The sequence below is a fragment of the Aotus nancymaae genome, unplaced genomic scaffold (genome assembly GCF_030222135.1).
Source record: "Aotus nancymaae isolate 86718 unplaced genomic scaffold, 86718_ANA_hifiasm-v0.15.2.pri h1tg000033l, whole genome shotgun sequence".
NCBI classification, from domain to species: Eukaryota; Metazoa; Chordata; class Mammalia; order Primates; family Aotidae; genus Aotus; species Aotus nancymaae.
Genome location: NW_026988447.1, coordinates 7,556,610 through 7,581,692, shown reverse-complemented (window position 1 = coordinate 7,581,692; position 25,083 = coordinate 7,556,610). Strand labels below are relative to the sequence as shown.

The following is a 25,083-nucleotide window of genomic DNA, read 5'->3' as shown; positions in this document are numbered from 1 at the left end:
GTATATATATATATATATGATGTGCTGGAGAAAATCTTTGCTAACCACATATCTGACCAAAAATATAAATATCTGTAATATCTTTTAGCTAGAATACATAAACAACTGAAAACTCAACAGTAATAAAAACGATCCAATAAGAAAATGAGTAGCAGACACTTCACTGAAGAGGGTATGCAGATGGCAAATAATCTCATGCAAAAATATTCAACACCATGAAACATTAGGGAAATAAAAATTAAAACTATAATGAAATATGACTATGTCCCTGTCAGATGGCTGAAAGACAGTGATAGCCCCAGATGCTGATGAAGATTCTGAGAAACGGGATCGGTCATATTTTGATGGTGGAAATGTAAAATGGTACAGTCACTGTGGAAAGTAGTTTGGCAGTTTCTTATAAAAATCAACGTGTTAAAGGAAAAATTTTAGATAAATTAAATTTAGCAGATAATCACTTACCTCTGAACAAAGAACAATTTATGAATTGAGTAGCACCGTGAACATTGTGGGCAGGCACTATTTATAGACAGAAAGAGAAGTAACATATAGAAACAGCTTGGTTGACAGCTCATCATTTGCCTTAAATTAACATGGTCTGATCAGTTGGCAGCCTGTGATTGGCTGCTGTGATTAGCTGTGACTCTTGTTACAGCAGATTCTTGTTACAGAAATATATTCTCGAGTTAGGTTTCAGTTTGTTCACATATTAAGTTTGCTTGCGCTTCCCTCAGTATGGCAGCAGATTTAGGCCAAATTTAATTTAGTTTAACACATGCAATTACTGCTATCAATTGTACTCTTAGACATTTATCCCAGTGAAATGAAAACGTAGTCTAAACAAAAACCTGCCTGTGAATGTTTACAGTAATTGTATTGGTAATATCCAAATGTCGTTAATGGGTGAATGGTTGAAGTGTGATACATTTGCACTATGGAATACTACTCAGCAATTAAAAAGAAAAAGTTAGTGATGCATGGAATCACTTGAATGAATCACCGGACAATAATGCCCAGTAGAATCATAAAAGATTACATACTGCATGATTTACCTTATATATCACTCTTGAAGTAACAAAACTACAGAGGTAGAAAACAAATTGTTGCCATAAAAGGTTAGAAATGGGAGAGTGGATGTGGCTCTAAAGAATCATCACAAGAGAATCTTGTGGTGATATAACCGTTCCATATCTTGATTGTGATATCTTGTGATGTCTTGATTCCATATCTTGGTTGTTACATGAATATATACATGTGATTATATTGCCTGCAAATACACACACACACACACACACACACACACACACACACGCAAAACTGGCAAATTCTTAACTCTGTGGGTTGTATCAGAGTCAGTTTCCTTGTTGTGATATTATACTATAGTTATGCAAGATGTTAAAATTAAAGGATGCTGGATAAAAGGTGCATGGAACCACTTCAACCTCTTTTTAATAAATCTTTCTATAAATATATAATTATTTCCAAACCAAAAACTGATACGCTTATTTTTTTCAAGAAATTATGCTATGCTAATCTCCCAGAGAGTAAACTAATTACTATTTTTGTTATCTTTATAATTACATAAGTTTGATTTTAAAAAGAGACACAATTTCTAGACACAAAAGTGTAAAATGCAAAAATGTTTAAATAATTTTTTTTCAGGAATCTGCACTCTTAAGCTTTTCACTGTGTCATACTTGTTCTAGGACTATTCTCACTTAATAGTTTCTTAGCATTCTGCTTCTTGCCATATGTGAGGTATAGTCTGAAATTTATTTTCCTCTCCATTTGATCTAGATTAAGCTATTTGGCTCCTGCTCCTAAGAAATCCCAAAATACTATGAATCAAAAATGAAGGGATGCATGTGATAACTCACATGTAGACTTTTATGATTCTGGAAGAACTCTTAATGTATCCTTAGTGAAAACATTGACTTTATGTTAAAGTAAATTTCTAATATCATACCATTGGTATTACTAGAAATTTTCTAAATGTTTGTAAGAAAACATACATGGATTACGTAAAAAAAAAAATCTAATTTTTCAAGACCAACTAAAATCACAACGGCAAGATTGTGGCTTTGAAAAATGATCATTTATTTTAAGGAAGCATTCAACCTCAACATCTTGGTTCTTATCTCTTATATAGCGATTCTAGAATGCATCTCCTTTGAGGCTGGTCTTCCTGAACTAAGGACATATTTTAGGGCCAAGTTCATCAGTTTTTAAGCAATTAAAAATCTTTGACCTGTTCACAGACCTCTCCAGGTTTTCTCTGCTCTCATTTTTTTCTTCTCTTCCTACCCTGAGAGGCTTTGGTGCTGAGCTTTTTAAACTTCTTGACAAACGACTTCTCTCTTAAGAGACCAAATCTTCTCCTCACTGCTTGGAGTATAAGATAGTGTGTATGTGACCCACAGGGCCAAGCAGTCAGAATTAGAACAGAGTAGCATTTATTAGGCATCCTTCTGCAGTGTGTGTGTGGGTGGTTTGGGGTGGCTATTTGAGTAGGAAGAATAAAGTGGCCAAGACATGTATCAAAATGGGCAGGATAGTTTTTTTTGTGTTGCGTATCATGCCATGGTTTAGGCCAGACGCAAATTTCTCTGTATTAGGAAAAATTTGTAATTTAAAACCTCTAAATACTATGGTACTGGGTTTAGAATCAAGATCTTTGGGTTAGAGATGTCTAATCCAGATTGACTTTCTAATGTTCCAGTTTTATGATCTTGTATGAAGTTAATTTTGTGTTCTTTAATACTCTCATGTAAAAAATGAGGCCTGTAATACTGTCTTAAAATAGCTTTCATGAGGATTAAGTAGATTAATGTACATGTGAAATTAAATTTCAAAATGTAAATGTCTATTTAAATATAAGATGCTTTTGCTCTTTAACAATCATTATGACTTAGTTAACATATGTACATTTATATGTGTGATGTGTATGTGAGTATATTATGTTTGTGTATGTAAATTTACTTCATGAAGGGTGAGCATAGGCCTTTGTATTTCTTGTTAAACCAGTACATGTCCAGTATCCAGAATATAGAAGACACTTAATAAATATATGCTGAATGAATAGATGAATGAACTTAAAGAAAACAGAATGTTCAAATATAAAGAACTTATTCTAATTTAATTGGTATCAGGTAAAGAATAAACACAGAAACTCTTAGAACAGGAACTGAATCATAGCATCTCCTACATGAAATTAAATAATTTTAGAAATGGTGGTAAATGTTTTTTAAGATTTTTACTTGTATTGGCACAGATATAAGCATCAATCATGACATCTTTCTGCTCACAAACCTTAAGTAATTCCCATTGCTCCTATTGCTAAGAAGATAAAATCCAATTCTTTTGCTTGGCACTAACCTTTTCAAATTTATTTTCCATATTACAATCTTGCTTCTTTTGGATATTTCTTATGTATTACCCAACTTTCCCCATTCCCCGCTCTCTTGCCACCTTGCCTGTGTCCAGCCTTTATCCTCATTTTGAAATGCCCTTCAACTTATTTCTATAGAATCCAATCCCACCCATCTGTCAAGTTCTGTCCCTAATGCCACTGCCTCTATGTAGATATCCTCTGATAGAGGTAACCTCTTTCTACCTAATTATTCATTCTACTTTATGTTTGCCTTCTTGAGACCTTTGCCACTTCCTAATATAGATTATAAACATTTTTGGTAGCAGATTCTATGTCTGATTTACTTTCATAGTTTCAAAATTTCCTGCATTGTAAATATACAATTGCTTCTTTATTGAACAAACTGAATATGCATTGTCATGCTTCTGCTTGTGAAAGACATGCATTTTTCAATAACTGTGATACACAATAAGGATTATATAGGTGTCCGTGATTTTGGCATACTTACCATCATTATGGTTAATTGATTTTAGCAAAAGTACCAAGGTAATTCTATTGGAAAATGACAATTTCTTTTCAAGAAATAGTTCTGGAAGATTTGGATACTTTATGCCAAAAGCAAAGCAAAGTAAAACAGAAAACCCAAAGAAAAAAAGGAATTTATACTCTTACTTCACCAGTAACAAAAGTTAACTTATAATGGATCATATTCTTAAATGTAAGCACTAAAAGTATAAAACTTCCAGAAGAAAATATTTGTGTTCTTGAGTTATGCCAAGAGGTCTTAGATTTGACATCAATAGTAAGATCATAGAAGGAAAATTAGACTTTAAATTAAAAATTAAATGTTTTTCCTCAACAGACACTAGTAGAAGAAAAGACAACCTAGAGAATTTGAGAAAATATATGTTAATCATATATCTGAGAAAGGACTTGTACCCAGGATATATGAATAAACCAAGTGCTGTCAATTATATGGAGAAATGAGAATCCTGATACATTGCGGAAATGGAATATAACACAGCCACATTGGAAAGCAGTTTTATCATATCTTTATAAAGTTAAACATATACTTGCCATGTGATGTAGAAATTTTACCTTTAGGTATTTACCCAATAGAAATGAAAACAAATCTCCCCACAGAGACTTCTGTGTGAATGTGGATAGTAGCATTGTTCATAATAGCTCCAAATTAAAAGCAATCCAGATGCCCATGTCCGACTGATGAATATATGAACAGAATGAAGCATATCCTTACAATGGGATATTTTCTGGTAATGAAAAGGAACCAAATAGTGGTGCAGGTAACAACATTTATGAACCTCAGAAATGTTGTAAGTGAAAAAGTATGTATGTAATGATTAAACTTGCAAGTCTCTATTTGAGATAAAACTATAGAGACAGAGAGCGGATCAATGATTGCCTGGTGCTGGGAGTGGAGACTGCCAACAAATGATGATGCTGGAACTTTTTGGGGATAATGCAAATGTTTTAAAATTGAATTGGAATGTTTTAAAACTACATTAATATGATAAAACTCATTGTTATACTGATAGTGGGTGTATTATATGGTGTGTAAATTATACTTCAATAAATCCGATGAGAGAAGGAGAGATTTTATTTAAATTTTGAGATCAGGTAAAGTTTAAGGAAATAAAATGTAAGCTTAGACCTAAAATATGAATAGGAATTAGGAAACAAAATGGCTGTTAAACAGAAACAGATCATATCAACCATGCAGGGAGGCACTAAAAATTTACTTGAATGAATGAATAAATAAAGGAAGTAAGGATTGGAAACTTCCTTGAAAAGAACTTACAGCCTCTCAAAATCATTATGATTTGAATTATTTCCTTGTTAGAAATATTTGTTATACCTTTTATTGAGTCTAAACCTGCTTTCCTATAGATTATATTTATTGATCCTATTTCTCCAAATCTGGAGCTATGCAGATCTAGCCTTTTACAAGTTTATATAAGACTAGCATGCTATTTTATTGTCTTCTCCAGGATACACTCCATAATTTAACCATTTCTTACCTGACTTGCTTTACTCATCACTTACTAACTTCAATATACAATATCAAGTGTTTAAAGATTATTTCACTTTATCTTCACAGTAGCTTAATGAGGTAGGTCCTATATTATCCTCATCTTACATATGAGGAAAGAGAATCATAAAGTATTAAGTAACTTGGCTAAAAATTACACAACTTACGAGGGCTGCAATGACTCCCTGGTATCCTAACCATCATGTTATATTACCCTCCCTGAAAATCAGAACCATTGCATGTCCTGTCTAATGCAATGCCTAAGTGCCTGCCAGGAAGATAAACTTGTTAGTAAGGAAGACATGAATTTTTTGTCTCAACTTTTATTTTAGGATCAGGGGATACATGTGCAAGTTTGTTATAAAGGTATATGGTGCAATGCTGGAAAATGATGTGTGAATGAATCCACCACTCAGCTAGTGAGCATAGAACCCAAAAGGTAATTTTTCAACCCCTTTCCCATTCCCTCTCTCCTCCCTTTTGTAGTCCCCCATGTCTGTTGGTCCCATCTTTGTATCCAACTGTACACAATGTTTAGCCCTCACTTATTAATGAGAGCATTTGGTATTTGGTTTTCTGTTCCTGTGTTAGTTTGCTTAGGATGAAGTTTTCCAGATGTATCCACATTGTTGAAATTTCATTTTTTATGGCTGTATGGTATTCTATGGTGTCTATGTACTGCATTTTCTTTATTCAGTCCACCATTGATGGACATCAAGGTGATTCCATTTCTTTACTATTGTGAATAGCTTTGTAATGAACACATGGGTGCAAGAAGGAAGACATGAATTTTAGTAGATGTTCTGCATGTAAGAATTTCAAATGGAATGTTAGACATGACTTGTCCTGAATTTCCATGAAACTAAAGCTACAGATTTAGGGACCCCAGCTTACATGTTTCTTCCAAAGATTCTTTCCCTAATTAGAGATTCAAAAATCCAGGTTCTTTTTTTTTGAACAAGGACCACCAAAATTGTATAAGTGTATGCCCACAAAGCTTATATCTGCTCCTGGGCATCATTTTTTTTTTTGTTAATTTTGTTGCCTATTCTTCCACCAGGAAGTTTTCTTGGCCTTTATTTCCAAACTTTTTCAATTTCTAAGTTCTTTGTCCTGCTCCTTTTGTATTCCTTTTTCTGATTAAAAACTATCTATTTGTCTTGCTTGGATGAATTTATCTCTTTCCTCCTATGTTTTGATCTTCAAATAGGTTTTCCTCAAAGTGGATTATTTTTCTCAAGGATAGATCCCACAAGAAAAGGATTATTATTATTATTTTTTGCCTCAAAAAGTGACATTTATTCAAAGAAAAAAAGTGACAAGATATCCATTACTTGGCTCCCTTCCCTCTCCCCTCCTGCTGCTCCTTAGCCCCCCATCTAGCTGGGGCTAGATGGCAGGACAGCCCCTCAGATGAGGTCAGCAACACTGAGGGGCATTTCCTCAATGGAGGTGTTGTAGAAGGTCTCTATGTCTCGAAGAGTCCTCTTGTCTTCTGTCACCATGTTAATAGCTACACCCTTACGGCCAAACTGTCCACCTTGATCGATTCTGTGGATATAGTTTTCCCTGTTGGTGGGAAGGTCATAGTTGATGACTAAAGAAACCTGCTGCACATCAATGCCTCTTGCCTACGTCAAGAAAGACAACTCTTCAGCATGTGCATGAGAATCTATCCCAAAGGGATGACATGTGAGTATCCCTGTAAACAGCCAAGGAGGGCACAGGAAATAAGCATCCCTGTTCCCAAAAGACCTTAGGCATGCCAGATTCTATTCCAAGTTGCTACTTTCCTGAGAGGGGCGCTGGATGTCCCCTTGGAGAGGGAATCACCTTGGATAAGAAAGGGAATTATTATGCCAATTCTTAAGATAAAAATTTCTCCAACCTCTTTACATAGATTTTTTCTTCCATTTACTTGCAGCATTGAACACAGACTCTCCAACTTATTTCCATTCAGATATGAACAAGTCTGTTTTTCAGGAAAATGGCATAATCACCTATTGCTGCATTATAATTTCAAGTCATGTTTCTGCCTTCTTAAGTCAAAACTATAATTTTGTATCATTCTCCTTTTTAAAACTCCAAATTCATATTGGTACTCATGATATAGATGATTAGGGCTAAAAGTACTATTCCCATTTCCTCCCATATTCTATTTACATATGAATCACTTCATATAGTCTAGGCTCTCAGTTTATTTTCTTCTGGTTTGTTATAGAAGTAGACTAACAGTGAGGTCTTTATATATATATATGTATGTGTGTGTGTGTGTGTATTGATCATAACTATTTTTAGAATGTGATGAAAAATATGGACTATCTCCATAAATATACACATATAAAACATATTATTTCTATACCATAAGGGGATTTACTTATTCTTTGAAGCCCACCTATAATTCCCCAGGCCCACAGATAATCAGACTATTTATCTTCATAGTACAATTACTAAAATCTGGAATAAGTAACAATATGTGCTGAATTACTTTGAAAATTTATTTTTATTCTCCATTGTGTTTTTTTTGTTATATTCTTTTATATTTTTTTGAGGACATGTTCTGCATATATGCAAATTGCTGGATCAGTACGTTCTTGAATCATTACCATTTTGCTGAGAGGACACTAGTTAATGTAGTTGATTTAAGTCTTTAAGTCTCCTACTGAGGTTTATTTTTTTTCCAGAACAATGTGACTCTTCTCCTTTAAAACCCATTAAGGGATGAAAAAGTCATTAGGATGTGAATGTGGATATCTCAGGAATTGATGTACTACATTTGGAGCTGTTATATTAATGAAAATGAGATTATCATAGAAATGAATCATATAGCCATAAACTTGTAACACTCAGTAGGATCCATTAGTATGTCAGTGGAAATGATGTGATGTTATCAAAGAAAATGTGATTTGTCTTAATGGAGAGAAAGTGTGAGCAGAACATATAGATGAATTTTAGAAAATTCATAAGAGGATTTAAAAGCTAAAACTATATATCTTAAAAGTCTTTAAAATAGGTTCTATTGTTGAAGAATATTGCATGCATATAATGATGTTATTTTTTATAGCAACTAACAAAGGTTGAAATTAATTACTGTAAGACTGTTAATTTTTACCTATCTTTTAATATGTGCAGAATTTCTGCTGATGTATAGACATGTCTTCTTTGCCTGCATCTATATGGCAGCTTAAGACTCTGATATAAATTTCTTTCTCTGAAAGCCATTCAAGTCTCTAGTTTAAAAAAGTAGCTTTGGTATAGAGGTTGAGGATAAAATAAAGATACTAAAAAGTTCATCTTTTACTTTCAGTGATTGTAATTAGAGTGGAATTGTAGCTTCCCTTCTGCGTTAAAAATGTGAGTAAAGTTTTTTAAAGATGAATATATAACAATTACTTATTCTTTAAGCTGAAAAATTGTTTGAGTAGGTTTAGTCTGAGTGCTATGATAAAAATTAGGGGTTACTGACCCTGATAAAAGAAACCTGGATTGATAGTCCACTTAATTTTTAATCTAGAGATCCCTGAGAAGTCTTGCCAAGCAAATGATAATTTGGAGTTTATGATTTTACCTTATTGTTACCTTGGAAATGACTTAGATTTTGAACTAAAAAATATCTCACATAATAACCTGGAAATAATGTCTTCATATAACTTCATATCTTTCTTTTTGTATTCTCGAAAACATAAAAGGCTATATACACAAACTATATTTTTAATATTTCATCAATCATGTATGTGAGTTGTTGAAAATTAATGTGTTAACAAAAGTAACATATAGTCTGCTAGTTCAAAAATTTGATAATTTGTAAACTAAGGCTAATGACTGTAGGGAAAAATGTTCATGAAAATGTTAATGTTTTATAGATGCAATGATGATTTCTAGAAATAAAAACAGAAGGCTTAGTAAGTTGATCAATTCATATTTATGAAATTGGTACAATAATTAATAAGGCAAGGAAAGCCTTCTCTGATTCCACATGACAAACACTTAGATATTTTACCTAGAAGTGTGAAAAGTGCTCAGTGATAGGAAATACAAAAAATGACAGGGGTACTAATAACTCAGGCAGTTTTTAGGAAATTCTGGGACCCTAACTAGCTTGTCCTCCATGTGTCTCTACTGATACACATCACAATGCCATGTACATTTTGGATGTTAAACGAATATTTGTTAAATGATTACATGAAGATATCATGCCCACCCTTAAGTACCTGCTTGGCAGACAGACATGGAAAGAAGTCTTAATTACATGCTAATAATAATAACCACTTACTGTGGGAGACCAACTATGGTAGGCATTTTATGTCTATTATATATAATGTTTTAAACAATCCTGAAAGATAATAGCGATGAATTAGTAGCTGATATTTACATAATGTTTACTGTGTCCTAGTTTTTCCTTTTTGTTTGGTTGAGAGAGGGTGACTTAGGGAGAAGAGAGTAAGGTATGAGACACTTTTCAAAGGGTACACCTGAGCAAAGAAAGCGAAATAGAAGAATGAACAGTATGTTCAGGAATAGAAGTAGTTATTCAATGATCAAATAATTTGTAAAAGATGTTTGGAATTCAGTTTTACTCTGGACCTACTGCACCTCTGAACTTTATGTGACATGAATGATTACTTTCCATGAAAGGTGAGTGTTTTAATGTTAGATTAAATCTTACTCTTTCTGTAGTGTATTTTGCTATATACCATGATCTTGGCTTCATTATGGCTGGCGGAAAGAAGGTCATGATCCCCTTTCTGTCATGCCAGAGAAGATATGAGTGTGACATCAGTGAGAGTCACAGAATGAGGAAAAATTATGCTACACAGAACCTTAAAATTCTTACAAAATGTTCTTTTACACTGTTGAAGGCTTATTCTCATAAAACAAGTAAATGGGTGAAGAGCAGCTAAAATCACTTTCAGACTCTGTTTCCTGTTTTCCACTACTGTTTTTATATTAGAATAATGCAAAGAAAGAAACAAGCATGTGATCTCAGCTACACTGAAAAAGCCATTTTTGGGTTCTCTGTTTTTCAAATACGGCAAACGTGATTTAAGCAAATTATTAGTCACATGAGTGCAAAGAGATGACAAATTATAGATGAAAGTGAGAAACCCCTCTAGGGGAGGTTTATAATAAAATTGTCAACACTTTCTTTAAGAGGCTCAGCTGGAAGCTGCTGTAGTCTCTAAAATCACTAGCATCAGATTGTCTTTTTTCTCCCTTATTGAAGCACCAAGATCAACCACTTAAGTGGAAGCCAATTCTGCTCCCACTTTCAAAATTAATAGCATTGTGCAGTCCAACAGTTCGTATTCTTGGCCTATGTGTTAACTGTTAGTCCGCTGTTACTTTTTCTCTTTTTCACCAGTGAATACATTAAATTCAGCAACCAGAGCTGACCAGTGGGGCCCATCTGTCTCTGTCTCTCCCTCTTTCTCCTAATGAGCTGCTAGTCTGGGAATCACCAGCATCAGCTGTCGAAGCAGCCCTCTTCTTACCAGGGCCAAGCCACACCAGCGGGCCTGCTTCTTGCCCCTGCCTCTGGCGTCCAGGCATAGACACAGGTGAAATCTAGTGAAAGTCGCAAACGGGACATAGACTTATCTTAGCTTCATGTGTTTCTTGCTTGAGATTTGATCAAGAGAAAAATATAAATACAACATTTAATTAGCTACATTATCCCATACTATCTCAAGTTCTTTTGATTAATAAAATTCAGAGGTTTATCTACAGCATAACTCAAATTTTACATTATAATCAGTCTTCATATTTATCTCATAGTGCCCTTACCTCTGTTTTCTCCAGTCTTTCCTTGTTGTTAACTGTAAGCACATACATGCTTCATTTCAATCCATGTCTTCATCAATGGAAGTCTGGACTCCTGCAATAATCTGCTGACTTGTAATGCTCCAAAGACACCCCTCCCTCCCACTCCCACTTCACGTACATTCCATCCTGCATATTTGTGGCAGATTAATCTTTGTGTTATAGTTTCTGCTTAGGAACCTTAAACAATTTTTAATATTTCTACTATATTAAATTAACATAATATAGGGAGTAGGTAGCAGTGTGTCAGGAGATAAAAGTGGCTTTAATGATCTACTTTTACAGTTATTTTTCTGTTCTTATTTAAAAATATGTATCTTCTGCCAGACCAAATTCTGATTTTTTTTGTAAATAATTTGCAATCTTTTCTAATAAACTACTCTTATTATTTGTGAACAATTATTTCATATTCCTAGATAATTTCAAAGAACACAATTGTATCTATCATTTGAAAAGTATTCCACATATTTACATTCTACTCCATAATATATTTGTGTTCACCTAAAAGCATTTCAAGTCAATTGTCATTGAATAAAATTATAGTTCTAGAATATGTAGCATGTTTATTTTGTGGACTTTTGAGGACCCAACATACCACCCAGTATTTCAGGCAGTACAGTCTTCAGTTGAGGAAGCTGGTTTTTACACTGTTTGCTTCTTTGGTATTAAGATTTTTGATTCTTTGACTCACAGACAATCTCATCTCCCACTTCGTCTTTGAAGCCTACTTGGTGTACTTCAGGCTTTGTAGGTGTTCCTCTTTTTTTAACTCTTAAAATGCGCAACATTTCCCCATCAATTTATTGAGTATTTATTTGGAAAAGGGATGTCTCTAATTGTTCAGTGTTTGCTACATTCCATCTGTTTTAATTGTTTTGACTTAGACTACAAATTCCTTAAAGGCTAGAAGGCATGGTGCACCGAAGGAAGATATCCAAGAACACTTAATACTCTTCTGAGTATGAAATAGTTACATAAGTGGTTGGTTGTAGAAGGTTCTTACATTACTGACAAGAGTAGAAAAGTTAAAAATTGTTGATGATTGTGTTCTGATAGTTGGATTTTCCTCTTTCAAAATACATTACCATGATTATTAAGGACATAACTCCTCAGAGTGACCTTCTAGTCAGAAGAGTAATAAAATGTGCTTTCATTTGTACTTTTCTTTCTTTCTTTTTTTTTTTTTTTTTGAGAGAAAGTCTTGCTCTGTTTCCCAGGCTGGAGTGCAGTGGTGTGATCTTGGCTCACTGCGAACTCTGCCTCCCCAGTTTCTAGCGATTCTCCTGCCACAGTCTCCCAAGTAACTGGGATTACAGACATATGCCACCATGCCTGGCTCATTTTTGTATTTTTAGTAGAGATGGGGTTTCACTATGTTGTTCATGTTTGTCTTGAACTCGTGATCTCAGGTGATCCACTCGCCTTGGCCTCCCAAAGTGCTGGGATTACAGGCGTGAGCCACCATGCTTGGTCCATTTGTACTTTTCTAATTAGTTTTATTTAATTTATTTTTCCTTTGTCAAAAACTCTTCCTGATGAAAGTCACTTAAATAGATCATTAAATTGAGAGACAATGCTTGGTGCAAGGATAATCTAATTAACTGTTACTGTGACTAATGATTATTTTTCTAAATTATTGTTACATCTATGGTCTGGGCTACACTATTCAGTAGTTGGTTTCATGCTGTTTTTTCCTCTAGTAATTTTTATACGAATTAGTTGACCTCATAAGGGTAGAATCTGTTCTTGAAAATAGTTGTGGATCCCACTGTGCAGGGCACCCTAATTGTTTGCTGATTGGCAGTCAAACCTGTTCTTAGACACAACAGAAAAATGAACAGCATACCTACAAAGGAAAATGCCTGAAGCTTCTCTTATTTTATATTCAATTTGCATTTCACAGTAATATGATGACCTTGCATGTGTGTATAAACATTTATCTTTTCAAATGCTTTCACATTATAATCTTATTTCATCCTTTTTGGTATTTTATCCTACTTTTATTTATTTTTAATAAAATATATTTATTCTACTGCCAGACCCAATTCTGTTTTTTTTTGGTAAATAATTTGCAATATTTTCTGATAAACTACTTTTATGATAACTGTGCTTCAGGTTTATTTTATAAACTACACATGACACTTGGAATTCAGTTCTTGTTATCCTTCCTGTCAGAGCAGTTTTAAATAATCTTTTAGTGGAAGACTTTTCCTTTTGAAAATCAAACACTATTTCTTTCACTTTTATAGTTTAGAAGGTTTTCTATAGTATTCCAAAATATTTTTGGCGTTCTGTTAATTTTCTCAGTATGTCCAATGGTGAGTTGTAGACCATAGGTTTACACATCATCAACATTGAAAAATCACTCAACTTGTATTAATACAAAGTTGCAACTGAAGAAACCCATTCCTCCCTCCCTCTCTCTTTCATCCTTTCTTTCCTTTCTTTCTTTCTTCACATCCTGTGACTCCCAGGATCATGAATATCTGTGTTGCTTCCATTTCATTTTCCTTTTTTTAAATTCAAGAGTCCCAGCTTCTTTGAAGTCTATACCGCACCACTCGCGATCCACGACTTCTACTCAGCTTCTTACCATTCTCTCACTTACTGAAAAATTAGCTCCCAGCTCATTATTGTCTTCCTTTCTACCCTTACAACAGTCATTATTTATGGTCAATTCAACATTCACATGGATGACATACCCAATATTCTGACTTCTTAAATCATGAATCTTCTCATTTCAAAAAAATCTATTTTCTACTACCATGGTCATATATATTCTAGACCTTCTCACTTTGGTAACTATATCAGCTCCTGTTTTTCCAATTTATTTACTGTAGAATTTCCCAGTTCCAAAAGTCCTTTTATCTAATCAAAACTTTATATCTATATTGACTTTCCATCATCCTTGTCTAATTTTTGCTTCCTTCATACCTATCAGAGAGTCCACCGTTCAGTTAAGTAGCTTCTGTAACAATCTCAACTTCTTTGCCTCCTTTTCCCTCTATTTATTCAATTGTCGAAATTCTAAACTTGATTTACACCAAATTGTTTTCCGTCCCTGTGGCTGCCCTAGAGAAGTTGGATATTTTTAAAAATAAGGATCACAGAACACTGTTGACTTCTTTTTCTTTAAGTTAATTAGCACACAAATTTAGTTAGCACTTAACTCCATCAGATAATTTTGCTACCTTTTCCTAGTGAGTTTAGTTTTTCCACTCTCTGTAAACTATTCTAGTACCCTTTCTCACCTTATCATCTTCTCCTGTCATGTCAGCTGATGAACTCACATCATACTTCCAGTTAACAAATCTGTAAACCTCTTGTATCTGTGTACTCATAGTTTCTGCCTTGCTTCCTGTACAATCGTTGAAGTGTCCCTCTTTTTATCAGAGGCCATTTTCCTATGTGCCTATGAGTCTCATCCCTCCTCAACTTCCCCAAATTCATCTCTGCTGCTCTTCCCCCACCTCACCCCCTGCTTTATCACTGTTTCCCACCCTCTATGGTCATTTGACAATGCATAAAACATGTTCTCCAATCAACCATTAAATGAAACGTCCCCCCTTCTCTAATGTAAAATCTGCACTTCCCTAGTTGTGAGGGTTGTCTCCTTACAAGTCTAGATTCTACATACCACCTCCATCCTGGTCTCCACATTTTTGAAAAACCATTCTTGTCATCATTCTCGATGCTGCACAATAAGTAATTCTAACATTTCAGTGGCCTAAAAACCCATTTGTTAATCTTTTATATTTTGTAAGGGTTGGCCTAAGTAGGCTGCAGAGGTTCCCTCTGATACATCCTACTCATAGGCATTGCTTAACTCTCATGCCTCTTCCCATTCTGGAACTGAGGCTGAAAAAGGAGCAGCTTTTTGAGACTTCCTGCTGGCAAAACCGATGAAAGTTCCTGAGAGACTCAATTAGCTATATGGTCATTACAATAAAGAGTACTTCATATTTGTTATTATATGTAAATTATATGCTATATATGGCTAACATTTATAATAAAACTTATGTTTGAAATATATTTGTATATCTATTTTTTCCTGGAGAGTTTAGCAAATGTTAAACATTTGCTAGCATACTACTGCTAATATGCTTCATATATGCAGCACATCCAAAAAAAAACACTCTTGCTATTCTCTCTTCATGACTCGCTCTCTCATGACCATGTCACCTCAGTCTTCTCTGACATGGTAAATGATATAATCATTCAATCTGTTGGAAAATCCTAAAACCTAGTAGTCATGCTTGGTTACTTTTCTTTGTTTTCTAAATCCAGACAATCAAGTCCTGTCATCTCTGCTTAAAATATAAATTACTCCCCACTTTCACTGTCACCATCCTAATCCATTGTCACCATTATTCATTGCCTAGGCTATTGGCAATTTCTCTTAACTGGACTCCATTCTTCCTTGTCTTGTCTCCCTACATTCTCTCCTCACTTAGTATAGTGATTTTTCAAAAATATAAATCAGTTCATGTCACTTCCCTGCTTAAAACACCTTGATGACTGATGCCTTACTTAGTCAGGTATTCTTGGGCCGTAAAACTTTTTCTTAATAGACTCTTTTTTAGAACAGTTTTTAGTTTATATCAAAATTGAGCTGAAGATGCAGAGATCCCCCGTGTGCCCTTTACCCCCACACATGCACAAGTCCCCCTAGCATCAACATCCCACACCACAATGGTACATTTGTTACAGTTGATGAACTACGTTAACAAAGTATCCAACGCCAATAGTTTACCTTAGGGTTCACTCTTAGGGTTGCCCGTTCTGTGGGTTTGGACAAAGGTATAATGCCATGCATCTAACATTATAGTCTCATACAGAATATTTTCACTGCTCTAAAAATCCTTGGTGTTCCACCTATTTATCTGCTGTGGAATGGATAAATCCCCTTAATCCCTGACAACCACAGATCTTGTTACCATCTCCTTAGTTTTGTCTTTTCCAGAATGCCATATGGTTAGAATCATACAGTATGTACCCTTTTCAGATTGGCTTCCTTTACTTTGTGATATGTATTTAAGTGTCCTTCATGTTTTTTCATGATTTGATAGCTCATTTCTTTTTAATGCTAAATAATAGTTGATTGTCTGGATGTACCACAGTTTGTTTAATCCATTTACCTACTGAAAGACATCTTGGTTGCTCCTAATCTTGAGCAATTATGAATAAAGCTGGGAAGGAGTTAAGAATATGCCACACCAAAATTTTAATACAATTATTGAGAGTCTTATAAAACCACTAGAAAGGCCAAGGTTGTGAATGTCGGCAAACATGGTGTGATCTTCCAGGTATGGGCTAGAACATCAGGAACTTTGTGCTGTTACCTCTTCAGGAATTGCTGAGAAACTTTTTCATATGATCGTTGTTCCCCAGCCACATCCAAGTGGGGAGTATCAGATGGAAACTTGAAGGAGACAACTGGGGGCTACTGTAAGATCTCACATCTGTCAAAGCCACACATGCATTCATTATTGCTCTGGAGGGTGAAGGCAATGAATTCTCCTTCTCTTGTACTTCTAAATCTCGTCAAATTTATCTCACTGGCAGAATGTAAATCACATATAAGTCCTGGAAACAAGTCTGGAAAAGGTATTTTTCAGGCTTCTAGCCCCTGACATTCAAGAAAGAATAGGGATAGTTTTAAGGATAAATCCTGGTTGCCAAAACAAGCAAAAAAAAAAAAAAAAAAGAAAGAAAGAAAAAAAGAAAAAGAAACAAAGAAGCAATGTCCAAGACAAACTAAACACATATCCCCCCTCACCTCCAGATGGATGGTTAACAACAGGAAAGCAAAGCAGATGCCCTGAGAATATAATTTTCTTCTCTAGGAAGTTCTTGATTAAAAGATTCTTGTCCCACTTAATGTCTGATTCAGACACGATTTCTCATATCCATTCTCTTTGTTTTTCTCACATGTAGCAAAAATTACAAGAACATTCTAAGAGAAAAGGTGAAAGGGCTGAATGAAATTTCCATTGATTCTGGATGAAGTCTGCCCTTTGAAGATTTAAGAGAGGAGAAAAACACTGTTTTCTACATTGCAGTACTTGAAGACCTAGCAGAGCAAACAAGATTAAAGCACACAGAACAAATTGGGAGCAAATATGCTGCATAATAATAATATACTTGGTTTTGTAGCTTGTCTTACAAGGAAAAAAATATTGGTATGCGTAGAGTACTGGAAGAAGGCATCTGTCTGAGCCTTAAAGATGGATAGGATTTGGAGCAGTGAGAGGAAGGGAAGAACATTTAAACTGTATGTATGGAGGGGAGAATGATATAAGGAAGGGCTGGAATGAACATGTCAGGGAATAGTGGGAAATTTATCAGCACCCTCCTAAAATAACTTCATCTCTAAATTTGCCCTTTCAGTTCATTTGCCATACCTATAACCAATGGTTCTTCATTTTTCCCGTCTTGACACATGAAGACCCTTATTTTTATGACACACTCTCAAGGATTTACACAGAGTTATTCAAATTGCATGTTATGGTTCTGCCCTTCTCTTTTTTTTGGAAATACTGATCAATAAGTAAGTGAAAAATAATGATGAATAATGATGCTGGCTTATAACTTGAACATGGAAGAGCATATCAGAAAACAAATGAATTACTGGTAATTAATTGAGATGATTGTTAATTTGCTCCTAATATTAATATATAAACAACATATTAATATGTAAATAATAAATACTAATATTAATATATAAATAATAATTTGCTCCAATATATGTCAATAGTTAATAAACTCCCATATCCTATTAGTTCTGTCCCTCTGGAGAACCCTGACTAGTAAACATATAATCCAGCAATCCTACTTCTAGATATATATTCAAAAATATTGAAATCATAATCTTGAAGAGATATCTGCACTCCCATGATCATTGAAACATCGTTCACAATATCTCAAACATAGAAGCAGTATAAATGACCAACAATGGACAGATGGATGAAGAAAAGATTGTATCTTCATGTAATGGCATATTATTCAGCCTTAAACAGGAACTATTGCTATTTGGGACAACATGGATGAAACTGGAGGACATTTTGCTAACTGAAATTAGATATAGAAAGGCAAACACTAGATAACACTACTTCTTTGATGAATCTAAAATGTCAAACTCAAAGAAGCAGAGAGTAGAATGGTGGTTGAGAGGGGCTAAAGGGAGGGAAGTTTTAGTTAAAGGTCAACAATGTTTCAGTTACATAGAATGAATAAGCCCTGGAGATGTACTGTACAGCATAGTGCCTATAGTTAACAATACTGTATTGTATACTTAACATTTTGTTCAGAGGGTAGATCTCATGTTAAGTGTTCTTAACACACACACACACACACACACACACACACACACACACAGATGGTGGGAGGCAACTTTTAGAGGTGATGGATAGGTTTACAGCATAGATTGTGGTGATGGTTCCATAGGTACATAATCTTCAAACTCATCAAGTCATATATATTAAATATGTGCAGCTTTTGTATATCAATCGTACCTCAATAAAGTGGTTAAACATGCTCTATGAATACTTAATTTCTTCTATTGTCTTGGGGGGGTAGGGATTATTGCTATTATATATATATATATTAGAAATAATTGATGCTCAGAGATGACAAATAGCTTTCTCAGTATCACAAAATTGGCAAAAATTGGAATGGGGCTTTAAACTACTCTCTGTCTCTGAAGTCTCCCTACATTGACTTAGGCAATATAAGAGATGTAATTGTTGTAAATGGTTATTTGAAGTAATCACTCATTCACTGATTTCTTACTTGAAGGTTTAGGTCATATTTTAAAGCTTACACACAATACCAGTGAACCCAGATTTTTTTCAGTTCCACAGTGGTTCTTTGGGCCTGCTAGAATCATGTGTTTATGGAGAGAGCCAATATAGCACACAGCCTGTTACATTAGTTGGGATGCCATTCAAAGTGCGGCTGGCAAATACTTCTGCCAAAGAAAATTTCAGTATAAAAGTACTTCTGCTGAAGGCTATTGAGCTACCTATTTGTAAAAGCTATCTGAGTCATTTTTCTTTTCATGCTCTATCACCAGGGGTGGGTAATCCTTTAGTTCCTGTACTGCTTTTCTAGTCATTCTTCTTAGAATGGCAATCTCACACAGTGGCTGCCTGACATGTGCCAATTTCTTGTGGTTTCTTCTCTGATTATGTTTGGAGATGTCAAGAGCTAGAGGGTGAAACATGTAGAACCAATCTACGAATATCGGCTATAACTTAAGTAAAGTTTGTTTCAAATACATTGCCCTGGAAGCCTCCAAGAATCATTACATAAGCCACATTTTTCTGAAATTTGGGTGAGCACAACTGAGCTAAGGTTCTTCCTTTGTACATTCACTTAACACCGAATACAGGTGTTCATAGCATTTTTTTTACTCTTTGAATTTTTAAAATCTCCTTATCACCTTCTAGATTGTAAGCTCTATCAGTACAGAACTCTTGGTGGCCTTTTTCAGCACTTTACTGCTATCCCCTCACATGGATCATGGCATGGAATAAGCAGTTAAAAGGATAATTACTGATAAATACGTTATAAACGTGATATTTTTGATTATTACAAAATTCTCCACTGGTACAAAAAGGCAAATAATCGCCTGTATCCTTTACAACAGTGCTTCTTAAACTTTCATATATCTGAATCTCCTGAGGATCTTGTTAAAATGCAGTTGGCTTTAGCACAGATAGGACAGGGCCTGAAACTGCATTTCTAACAAGCACCTGGATGATGCCACAGTTCTTGTCATCAGACATTTTGAGAAGCAGCTGTTAGAACACCTCAGCCATGAATTGCTATGTTCCTGTTGCCACTTCTTCCTCTAATTTCATTTATTTGCTGGCTGACCTCACTGGCTTTCCATCAGCAATTCATTAACCCTCTTTAGATAGATAAATTGCTGTCGCTACTCAGCCTGGGACACACTAGATGGGTATTCTCTCTGAGAAGCAACTCAATTGCAAGTTACGGCCTTCAGTTTATGGGATCTGTCCTTGTGACTTTTGATTTTGGGTTCATCTCCCATTTTTTTTTTTGTGTCACTCTCAATATAAGTAATGCATCTCTCTGTCAGCAGATACTAAGGGATGGCTTTTCACCTTATTGTCACAGGCTTTGAAGCACTGTCCAAGATAAAATGTATGTGTGCTTGATATTTCCCATATTAAGTTGGATGATTCTTAAAATAACCTATTAAATGTTGCGAAAATCTATCCATATATTTTAGAGTGATATAAAAACCAAAACACAGGATCAATTCTTACAAACTTTATTGTATTTATGGAGATTCTTTTTCTATACATGGAGTAATTGAGAGGAATTAGTAAAACATCTAGCTTAGCTATGTGATAAGAGCTTAATACAGGGATCTATTAAAATATTTTTATCGATTTCATTTCTGTTGGCTTGAGTTTATCCAGTGCTACACAATATAGGCATTTTATGGATTCCAATTGGGTTATAATGTGCCTTTTGTTACAAACTAGCTGGAAACCGAGAAGGTCTACCCCTGGCCCCACCCCTGACTCAAGCTATTTACTGACCGTCTTCTATATTATTTTTAATAGAATAGGGACAGTTTTTCACATCATTAAATTTAGGCTTTTTTAAAAAAACTTAAACTGTATTTAAATAATGACTTTATTTTTTTTCTCCTCTTAAATATTTCCTGAGCTCTGTCAATTCCCTTTTCACAAGGGTCTATTGTTTAGGCAAGTTTTTTCCTTATCTTTTTCATTTTTGATTTTTTCTTTGTATTTCATGAATTCTTTCTTATTTGATCTCATTTAATATTTGGTTATAGTTTTCTTCTACTTTGAAGCTATATTTTATTGCTCTTCTTTCATTATCTGTTAGCACATTAATCGTGACTTTTTCCTGTAGTTCTTAGGATATAATCTCATGAGGTTGGATAGCAATTATTTTCTTCTTTTCATGGCTAATCAGATGGGTTTTCCTCTATTCTCAGAAGTAGGCTCCTGTGCAGGGGGTGGGGTAGGTCAACGGTGCTTTCTTAGTTTTTTGCTCAAGGACTGTCTCTTCTATGGTTACCACGAAGTATGAAAACTATGGCCTCTTTATGTAGTAATGTCCACAGATCTGGTATCTGCCTTCCCAGCACATTTTACATCCAGTAACTGGACCGCTGGCCTCCTGATCTGTCCAATTTGGATTCTGTTTCTGGAATATCTTTTTCTCCCTCAGTGTGAGTTTTTGTGTTTATGAAAGGGAAACTGCTGAATATTTCTGAGATGCTCAAGCGTTTAAGCAGCTCCAGAAAATCCTACTTCTTCCAGAGACCCTTGCTGAGTCCATGCCATCTTTTCTGGTCATGCTAAGCTGTGTTTGCTAATTATTCCACCCCTACTAGAATCCTCTCTTTTTTGGGGTATTTGTTAGAAATACATAAAATAAAGCTTGGAGGCACTTAAAATCACCAGAATTCCCTATATCTTCCCTTCACTATTACTGCAAAGTGTTAAATCCATACAGATTCAGGCCCTCTCATTCATATTGTGGAAGATTTCTGTGCTATCCTAGATGCTCTGTTAGTTATTAAGGGGATTTAAGGAGTGATTGATTATATAAAATCACCCAGGAAGCTGTTGAAAAATACCAGTACTGACCCCTTACTTTCAAGATTCAGTCAGTCCCATGTGAGGCCCAGGAACTAGCATTTTAAAATTGCTCCCAGCATGTTCTAGAATGCAACTATGGCAAATAACTGCTGTTCTAGGTTGATCTTAAGTTTGATACTCAATTCAATTGGTGCATAATTTGCCTAGCCAACACACAAAGCAGACTGGGATAACTGGAAGTCATCTTCCCTCCTTCCCTTCTTCCTTCCTTTTCTTTCTTTCTGACACAGGGTCTCACTCTATGATTCAGGCTGGAATGCAGTAGCATGATCATGGCTTACTGCAGCCTCGACCTCCTGGGATTGAGTAATCCTCCCACCTCAGCCTCCCTAGTAGCTGGGATTATAGGCACAGGCATGCACTACTACACCTGGCTATTTTTTTTGTAGAGATGTGATCTCACTATGTTACCTAGGCTGGTCTCGAACTCCTAGGCTCAAATGATCATCCCACCAATGTGTTCCAAAATGCTGGGGTTACAGACACAAACCATCATGACTGGACCCTAAAAGTCATTCTTTTAATACAAATGCAGCATTTTTTTCCCTCATAGAAATGTAAAACTCAGATCCCTTCTCTAAAAATATCAGTCTGCAGTATCCCCTCTATTTTTTCTCTCTTGCCATCAGAAAATATTTTGAAAAGTTAAGAACTTTTTATCTTTATAGAATGTGAGCATAGAAGAAGCATTTCTAGTCAAAATGTGGTCCTGACTTGACTGTTTTTATTTTTAAATATTTTCTTATGCGTTTAATTGTATTCAAGGAATTACTAGGTTTCTAGTTTCTTGGGTCTGAGAAGAGATTTGCTTAATCCAATATTGTCCTCAAAAACAAAGTGTATAGAATTTACAGAAAATGATGCCAATTATATATACATAAATTTAAAAATTTTTCATTTATATTGAATTTCCTTAAGGAAAAAAGTAATATTTATCTTTAGTCACTTTAGCACTTAGAAAACATATAGCATAAAATATATAGCATAAAAATTTGTTAAGCAAATAAAACGTTGTATGAAATGAATGACAAAAATATCAGTGTTCATTCAACAGCAATTTTATACCAATTGTGCAAATAATTATTTAGTATATGTGATGTTTAAGAGTTACATTAAATAATTTTTGTTAGATTCAAAGTATATGCATTTCTAGAGACAACTCCAGAGAGTATATGATTAGATTGCTTCAGTTTATAAAATAATGTCAAGAAAAAATGGTGTGTCATAGAATAAATTTTAAAAAATTAAGAGAACAATCTTTAAAATTAAAGAATGTATTTAGGCTGTCTGGCTTAATGTTCAATGTTTATTGCACTGATAATATAGACATGAATCTTTGATCTTCATTTTCTTATAAACTTGTATTCATTTGGCTGAACTTATATATACATATGTATGTATATTTATGTGTATATACCCACAAATGCTATATATATAATATATTCATAAAATATGTATTTTTATAAGAGATTATTTGTACAAGAAAGATTAGTACATTCTATTATATACTTCAATGTCATCTTCAAATTAGTGCAAGGTAATAACTTTGTATTCTTATATTTAGTCAAACATTTTCCCATTTCCTTATTGGAAAGGCCAGATGAAGTCCAGACTAAATAAACTGATCAATCTAGCCAGGAAAAGTAAATTTAGAATTGAAGAAAAGCTTTATTTGCTTTGAAATACGTCACAACACCCTAGTTTGGCAGGGGTCTTTATTAATCTTTATATCTCATATAAGGATAAGGATACATTTGATCTTTTTAAAAACTGTTCTTACAATATGAGATAGATGAGTTGTTGATGATGAAGGTTGACATAGGTACTATGTGGATTACATAGAAATGAGAATATATTATTTACCTTATGTATTATTTTTGCAAATCATGAGCTTAAATAGTTTATTAATACTTGCAGGTTCTTAATGCACATTTAAAAAATAGGTGACAGAGTTCATTTTATCCTCTTCAGATTCCCCAAAGAGGCGCTCTGTGGAGTTAGATTATGATCTAATACAAATAGAAAAGGTGACACAGGTGTGGAGTGGTGCATTATTTTAAGAGATAGCCTTTGGTAATGTTAATAAATATGAAACTGTCACTTTTTTTGCTCTTCTCCTAAAAAAAAAGCCACAGGGGTGAGCTTCCTTACTGGACAGTGCTATGTGTAGGTAAATGCCAGGAGTGATCTGGATTTAAGATTCAGCATAAAACACTGTATTAGAATTGATCACCCCAGAGGCTATAAATACAAAATGTCTGACAAAGGCCCTGACAAATAAGAAATTTATCAGAAAACAAGCCAATTGTGGATCACATATAACAAGTCAGCCGCTAGCTTTGTTGAGCTGTCTTTTTCTGCTGAGTAGAGATAAGATTGATTGGTGCAACTTTAGGCAACCTCCTGTAAGCAGCAATAAGAACACAAAAAGTAGAGGTTGGAGGGGGATAGCATAGATACATAGTTGGGGAGTTTCACAAGGAAATGAGGAAAGAATCAGCAAGAAATCTCTAGGGAAGAGAATTAGCAGATGGCATGCCAAGTAAATACGAACTCCTGTCACTTATCACATTGACTGTGATTATCTCTGCCTTGCTTACGATAATTAGACATGGAAAGTGTTTTATTTTTCTTCTGGAGAGAAGTTCCTGTCTTCCTAATATAGGATATAAAAATAACTAGATTATATAGTTACTTGATTAACACTCTAAGCATTTTATTTCTAGCTCTTTTATGTGAGAATCTTCAATGTGATTGTCTTTGTAAACCGATCACACGCTATAAACCAGTGGGAAAAAACCCTACTTATTTGATCAATATAGATAAAGCAGAATGATACATTGTGGTTTTCTGATTGATTGGTAATAAAAAATGTTTGAGAAACGAAAGGAGACAACTAAAAAATACTTTTAAAAATATGTGTTTTTTTTTAGTATTTTAACTATTCCAGAATATATTTTTATTTTTATTATTCAAATTATAAAAAGGAACTGAACAGAATTTGTGTGTGGCTAGAGGTCTTTGCCTGATTGCATTTTCTCCTCTGGAGGAAAAATAGTCCATGCATTCTAAAATTGTAATTCCATAAAGCAAGATGATCATCAAGGTACATGAGTTAAATCAATATTTTAATTTTCAAATACATTATAAATGTCTAGAAAATATATGTTTAG

The 25,083-nt window shown here is 34.4% G+C and overlaps 1 non-coding gene across 1 annotated transcript; it reads right to left on the bottom strand.

Moving 5' to 3' along the window:
- Nucleotides 1-7,120: 7,120 nt before the first annotated feature.
- Nucleotides 7,121-7,260, bottom strand: LOC135277862 (small nucleolar RNA SNORA67). The gene has a single exon (XR_010345438.1). It is a non-coding gene; the product is annotated as a small nucleolar RNA SNORA67 (small nucleolar RNA).
- Between the last annotated feature and the right edge of the window lie 17,823 nt (nucleotides 7,261-25,083).